General features: G+C 56.6%; 1 protein-coding gene across 1 annotated transcript in view; it reads right to left on the reverse strand.

Annotated features, from left to right (window-relative positions):
• The window catches only part of Sh3bp4 (SH3 domain binding protein 4), a 65,664-nt gene extending 59,380 nt beyond the window's left edge, over positions 1-6,284 (reverse strand). Inside the window, exon 1 of the mRNA XM_027956203.3 lies at positions 6,114-6,284. The gene's annotated coding sequence lies outside the window, so the exon portion shown is untranslated. The remainder of the gene's footprint in view (positions 1-6,113) is intronic.
• Between the last annotated feature and the right edge of the window lie 765 nt (positions 6,285-7,049).

The raw sequence follows: 7,049 nt of genomic DNA on the forward strand, positions 1-7,049 counted from the left end.
GGTAACCGGCCACCCGCAGCCACACCCCCACTGTGGGCCTCAAGGGGGTCCAGGTTGAAATTCCGCCCCACACGGTGAAGGCCATCCCTCAGCAGCTGCCCAGCACCTGACAGGAACAGAGTGTTCCTCTTATAAACCCCTTGATCACAGACTTCTGAAAATGTAAGAGAATAAAAGAAAAACACGGCTTTGGGAAGGGCGAGGGGAGAGCAGATGTGGTGGGCAAAAACCGGGAGCATGTTCACCAGGGCCACCACCTGCAAACCGCGCACGCAGGGACACAGGCCCTGAACCCAGCGCTGCACACAGACTGTTTCTGTGTACTACAGCGGCTTCAGCTTCAGGGAGAAGTGGAGTTTCCATTTATGCCCAGGACAAAGAAACGCTCAAAGCCACTGCCTATCAAAGCTATGATTCTCAGGTGACTTTAAAGTGCTTAATGCACACGCATTTTTAGACTACTCCATTTGCCTCTTTGTATCCTAAAGCTATTAGAAATTCAAATCCTTTTACAAAGGGCATTAAGTGGAAAATGGGTAAACAAAGGCAGGATAAGCCTGCCTGAATTAAAAATTGGACTGCAAGCAACTCTGACGATGGCCCCCTGGCAGCATTCACAAGTAAGCAGATTACTACTCCTAAGCCCAAATCGCAACGCCAGAAATCACTCTGGTCCTATACTGTAAGTTTTAAAATGTCAAGAGGCCTATGAAGAGAACATTGGAGTTGTCACTCCATGGTCTGATGAAGTCACCACCCTGATTTCTCTTGGCAGGCCTCCCTCTCTCGGCCGGTTCCTCCAGCCCACCCGGGCGCACTGCCTCTGAGGACCTACTGTGCACAGAGGACCTCAGAAGTGAACAGCAGCCCTCACCCAAAAGGCACCAGGAAGGGCGGCTCTGCCCGAGGGAGTCAGGGAGCTCTGCCTGCCTGGGGAGGCTCAGCTGGGCACTTGATCTCCACTCTCTCTTCTTTCTTCTAGAAGCTTCCCCACTACCACAATCACACGGTTCTCACAAGCCAAACCTAGGGACCCTAGGAACCTCCAGTCCCCCATTACCCAGAACTGTCCGGTTCGCACAGGGGTCCCACTGTTCTAGTGGGCTTCAGGGACACAGCACTTGTTCTCCCAGCTGCCTCTGCCCTGACACCCCCTAAGCCTTCCTGCCCCACCTCATGGCAAGGCACTGGCTCTTGCTTTTCCCGATAAGACTCCCGCATGGAGCCCCTCCTCCCTCAAGGCTCCAGACCTCTCTCCAAGGGTCCTTCCCTGCCCTGAACACAACAACCTGAGACCTGGTGCCTGCCTAAAATCTGCACCCAGAGCCCTTGCTTACCCCTTCCCAGCCCAGACCTGAAGACGAAGCTTGGCCCTGAGGTCAAAGGGCACTTCCCTGGCCATGCTTACCATCTCCCAAGAAAGCACTCACATTTTAAGATGATTTTGCTGCTAATTATGACAGAGAAAAAAAGTAATCCACTTATGTGTGAAACTAAGCTCAAGGACTTATGAAGTTCTCAGCTATGGCCCACGAAGCGTGAGGTTGGTCCTTTCTCCAGCTGGATGGCCCCAGGAAGCCTCTCCCGAGATCGGCTCCTCACACCCACCCAAGGACTAAGGGCGTCTTCTGGGCTCCATCCACCCCTTCCTCTTCTGCACCAGCGAAAGCAAACAAAGCAACGCCAGGCCCCTGAAGTGAGGCAGGCAGTGGGCAGCTGCGGGGCAGGGCTGCCTGCCTCTCCCCACAGGGAGCCTCTGCTCAAGGCAGGCCTCAAACACTGGCCAAGCCAGCCCTGAACACAACTTCTCCCCATCCTCAGTGGTCCTCACGCTGAATTCACAGAGCATGGCCTGGGGGACTTGCCAGGGGAGGTTCTCAGTGACGCCCATATGTCCCTGTCAGCACGGCTCCTCAGCAGACATGGCCCCAGCACAAGGCGGTTATTATGCCATGTCCACAGGAGGGGGCTGGTCCCCACCGCCATTCACTATTTAGACATGCCACCGGCCCACACCTGGCTTGCCACCAGCTGTGGCGGGAGTGTTTACACCACAGAAACCAGCAGGTGCGCCACCCGGGCTCTGGGTCTCATCTTCCAGAGCAGGTTCCTGGCACACACCTGGCTCCGACCCTTCACGGGAAGCTAGAAAAGCTTGATTCAGGCCTGCGGGCTTCAGTCGGCTCCCACGTTCCCAAGAATGGGGCGATGGGGAAGATTTAGTAAGAAGTTGGAATCATAAATCCCTTTTAAAGAAAGGATTCTTTTCAATCTGTTCAGAAGAGTTGGCTAACAGGCCTCCGCAGGGCTCCCCCGAGATAAGCCTCTATTGAGCAGATAAGAATAATCTCATTAGTATGTCATTCATTTGATTGCGAGGAGGTGGAACCCTTATCTTACATCTTCCTATAATCTCCTCCTAGTGACCGGTCTGCCCAGGTCACTTCCTCAAGGTACAAGAGGTCTGCATACCAGATCTGAGTTACCCCAACTTCAAAGCAGGCTCTTCTGTGTAGACCCACTTGCTGCTGCAGACAGGGCGAAGGCCCCGGCCCTCTGAGGGCTGAGGAGTTGCAGACATCACAGATTGCATCACCTCCAAGCAGAAGCTTGTCTCTAACTGTGTACAGGAAGAGCCACTCTGCCATTTCCACACCTGTCCTAATGCTCCCAAATGTATAACTGAGGACATCTGTTTCTTTATTTCAGCACCAGGAGATGTGGCTGAGAGCTCTGGGACCTGGGCAGATCCGGTTCTGAACTGCCAAGTTAGAAGGGTCACCCAAATACTCACAGCTTCCCTGAAAAATAAAACCCTCCGGTATCTGTGAGAACTAGAAAGAGTGCACACCTGGCTTGGAGGAGGGGGAGTCCCCAGTGAGTGACACTGACCTCTACCCTTAAACACCCCAATCTTGAGTCAGATGAACTCGGCACCACTTCACTCCTGGAAGCCCATCTGCTTACTGACAGCTTAAGAAGGTGTCGCCCATCTGGCAGACAGAACAGGAGGTGGCGGGAATGCCCCAAAGAGACCTCAGCCCTTCCTTTCTGAAAAGTCCCGACCTCCAAGGCTAACTACAGACACCCTTTCCCCAGAGCTGGTCCCTCTACCTCGGGTGTGGGTTACACAACAGGCGGATGCCCTCAGGCCTCTGAGTAGTGGCTTCCTGCGGGACACTGAATCAGGAGTGGATTGTTCTCGGATGCCTTGGGGCTTGGTAAATTATTTTTTGTCACCCCTCTAAAGGGTAGTGGCTAAATGTGAGGCTCCCATTGTGCCAGGAGCTGAGGAGCCGAGGTTGCAAGTCTGGCTATCTGTTTGGTGACCTTTTCTCAATTCCTGGTTTCAGGCTGCAACCTCAGGACAAAGAAGTCCTGGTGCCTGTCTCCAGGGCCTTGGGAAATGTCGGGGAGGTGGGGGGCTGACTGTAATTCTCAGAAGAAAAATCACAGCACAGCCCAACTCAGGTGGCAGATGAACTTGAAAATCACTGTGACAGGAAACCCAAAGAGCTAGCTGCACAGACACTTCCACTGGGTGCCTCAAAACAAGGCTCCACGGAGGGTGCGAAGCCAGGGTGAGGTCAGCAAGCAGAGCTCGGTGGCTCCTAACCTAGTCTGAATCAAGGGTTTGCTGAGGGAAGAACGGCCTGTGCCCCAGGAGGAAGACTGCGCGTCTGGGATTGGAGGATTCAAATCCAGGGACCTCCCAGAACCCAAGGAAGTAAACCCAACTCCCCACCGCCCATCTCATAATCAGACTAGAGCCCAACATTAGAGTAAGAAGTAAATCTATTCAAACATCCCAGAGGGAAACAATTCCAAGCTGCCGATTTAGCAAAGAGAAATTCCAGGAAGACACCCCCTTCCTCCCTCACGGCAGAAAATTAGCAGCACAATGAGAAAATTTACACAATGGGCCCTACCAGGACACCTAAAAAGCAACTCACCCAGCCCACCTTCTGGGTCCTTCCAAATCCCAGTGTGAGCGTGGACTACACCCAGGCCAGATCGGAGTGCTGAGAGACAATGAAAAATGAAACTATCCGAGGAGGACCCAGGAGGAGGATCTTCCCGCTGCTTCCTGGGGGGAGAGGGAGAGGACAAAAGGCAGGCTCCGAGCCTCCTCCCCAGCTCGGCTGCAGGCACCTGGAACTCACAAACAGCATGGTGCCACTGACTGTTTTTAAGGACATAAAAGCGTAGTGCCTGAACCTCGGACTACAAGGGGGAAAGGCAAGCTCACAGAAGCCTCTCAGGCTTCCCCGCGGCTGGCCTCCGAGCTCCTCATTGTTCATTCAGTAAACAAGTGAGCAGTAAGACAAACCCCTGGGAAGCCAGGTGGTGCACCCTCCCAGGGCTGGCCATTCCCTCTCCCCGGCAGCCTCGCAGGCATTCCACAGGCCAAAGCCCATCAGGAAGTGCTGCGTGGCCCTCTTAATATCAGTGTCCCCTGACTTTAGGAAATCCACCCAGGGGCAGAGGCTGTGGTGGGGGAGGGGGTCTGAGAGCCCCAGCTCCCTCCAAACTCCCCACTTTTGAGAGATTTAGCCAGTGCTGAACAGGGAATCGGGAATGTGCTCCAGGGTCCAGCGGACATGCCTGGGGTCTGTTTCCTGGGCAGAATATGCAGGTGGGGGAGGCAGCCTGTTTTATTGGATGACAATGTACAACAGCAAAATGCTCCCCAGCACCTTGAAGTACAGCCGCTGTCCACCCAAGTATGTCAAAACGCTCTGCAAACCACCCATTAATTTTTATGGTGGCCTGAGAAGCAGATTGAGAATCATTACCATCATTTTTTACAAGACAAGGAACCAAAACCACAGGGCGGGCTGAGAGGCACCAGGTCTACCCTTCTTTCCATCTGGGCTCAAGATTTCACACAGAACCCCAGCCCACTAGAAGGAGACTCTCAACTTGCGTGGAGTGCTAATGCCAAAAACCCAAACTTTGGAGCTCTGAGACAATTACATTTAGAAGGGAGGGGAGGGCTGCATTAACAAATTTCTTTAGACAAGAAAGGCCTCTGTTATAATTTGATTAAATCTGCAAGGCTGTGACCCCAAGAATGTACATATTAAAGGCTGGTAGGAGCTGTTGGATCAGGATGGTTCTGTTTAATTCCATATTTTCTGCTCTGGAATACACTGCTTTTGTTATCAGGACAAAAGTTACCAGAACTTTATTATGATTGACATACCAAACAATGTACTTGCACTTGGAAAGAATAAACACGAATAAAATCCGGCACAACACTCCTTTTCAAATATCAATGATTAGTGGGGCTCCCCAACCAGCGCTACTACTCCCAGGCAGCACCTCAGGGCGCGCAGCACACTCGAGAAGAGCCAACGCCGACCAGCCCCGGATCTGCACGGTTCGTGCCCCGATCTGCACGGTAGCACCCCGGGATGCACGGCCTGCCCAGGGCCAGGAGGCCCGGCACTTAAGGCTGAAACCCTAACAGACACCAGCGGCAGCCGAGCGGGCTTCGCGGTAGACACCACTTGGAGAACAACGCGCCTCTATCCACGCCGGTCCCGCCCGCCGGCTGCGAGCGCTGTCACCTCGCCGCTGCTGGGTCACCGCCCGCCAAGCCAGAAACCTCGACATGGCTCTCCGAAGAAGTTGAAATGTGCATCGTCACCAAGTTTAAGCGGAACCGCGCGCCCTTCCCTCCTCCTCGGAGTCGCGCAAGGGGTCGCCCAGACCCTTCCGCGCCCTCCCGGTGCCCCTCGGCCCCCGCGAGCCGCGCGTGCCCCAGACTCGCGCCCAGAGCACGCGTCCGGTCGCCGCGGGGACGCCCCAGGGCCACGAGTCTTGCAGACGCCAGCGCCCGGGAGGGGGTCGCCGCCGCACTAGGGGCTCGAGCGCGCCTGGGGTCCAGGGCCTCGCCCGCCTGCCCCGGAGAGGGGGACGCGGGAGGCCGCCCCGAAACAGCCCGCGCCGGCACCCAGGAGCCCAAACTCAGGCATCGGGGAGCGGTCGGCGCCCGCAGGGCAGTGCCATCTCGCCGAGACGCCCAGCGCGGCGGAGCGAGGCCCGAGGCGACCCGGCGCGCCGCCCCCAGGGCCCCAGTCCCCGGCGCCCCGCCGCCGCGCGCCTACCTGGCTCGCATGGCGTCCCCGCGGGCTCCTGCGGCGCTCTGGTCGTCCAGCGGCTCGCCCGGCCGGGGGCGCGCGCGGCTCCGGGAAGCACCGCGGCGGCGGCGAGGCGGAGAGGGGCCGGGACCGCCGCGAGTGCCCGGAGCGCTCGGCCCCCGCCCCGCGGGCGGAGGGGTGGCCCTGGAGGGGCGGGGCTGCGGGAGGGGCGGAGCCGCGCGCGGACGAGGGCGAGGGGTGGTCCCGGGGGGCGGGGAGAGCGCGGGGTGTGGCCGAGGCGGGGGCGGGGCGAGTGCGGGAGTGGGCGGGGCCGCAGCCTTCCTGGAGGTCTTGCCAGGGCTGGCCGCACCTCCTAAGCCGGCGACTGGGTTCCCGCCTCCGCGTTCGACCTCCCGCCGAAGTAGCTGGGTCGCGACTGACCTGTGTCTCGGTCCCTGGATGCGGCTCCGAGCGCAGCCTCCTGGCCGAGCTCCTGTGCCCCCAGCATAGGGTGACCCCAGGTAGGATGTCAGGTTGTGGGAACAAATGCAGAAGTTAAAAAGTAGAAACAAGAAAAAAAAAGTCACAGCATAGACAGTTATCGAGGGAGAAAAGCTTCCTGCTAAGAGGAATGCAAACCGAAAACGTCTCGTCCGAATTATTTACACTTGCTCTGACCTGTGCACAGACCACCTGACCCCCGGCACGTAGATCAGTAAATGTTCCGTGAAAGAACGCATCACTTATCTGTGTGGCGAAATCCTCACGCTTGGCTACCCACTTTGGTTCATTTCTCATTTCGGAAGCTTGGAAGGTTGGTCTGCGACAGGTAAAGATATAGAAGCTGAATTCCAACCAACTCCGGAGCCTCGGCTTTAACTGTGCATTTACTACCAGGGGCCGCGCTGCAGGAGGGGAGCCCCTCTGCAATTCAGGGCCCCCTTTCTTTAGAGGAGAAAGAAA

The sequence above is a fragment of the Marmota flaviventris genome, chromosome 11 (genome assembly GCF_047511675.1).
Source record: "Marmota flaviventris isolate mMarFla1 chromosome 11, mMarFla1.hap1, whole genome shotgun sequence".
Lineage (NCBI taxonomy): Eukaryota > Metazoa > Chordata > Mammalia > Rodentia > Sciuridae > Marmota > Marmota flaviventris.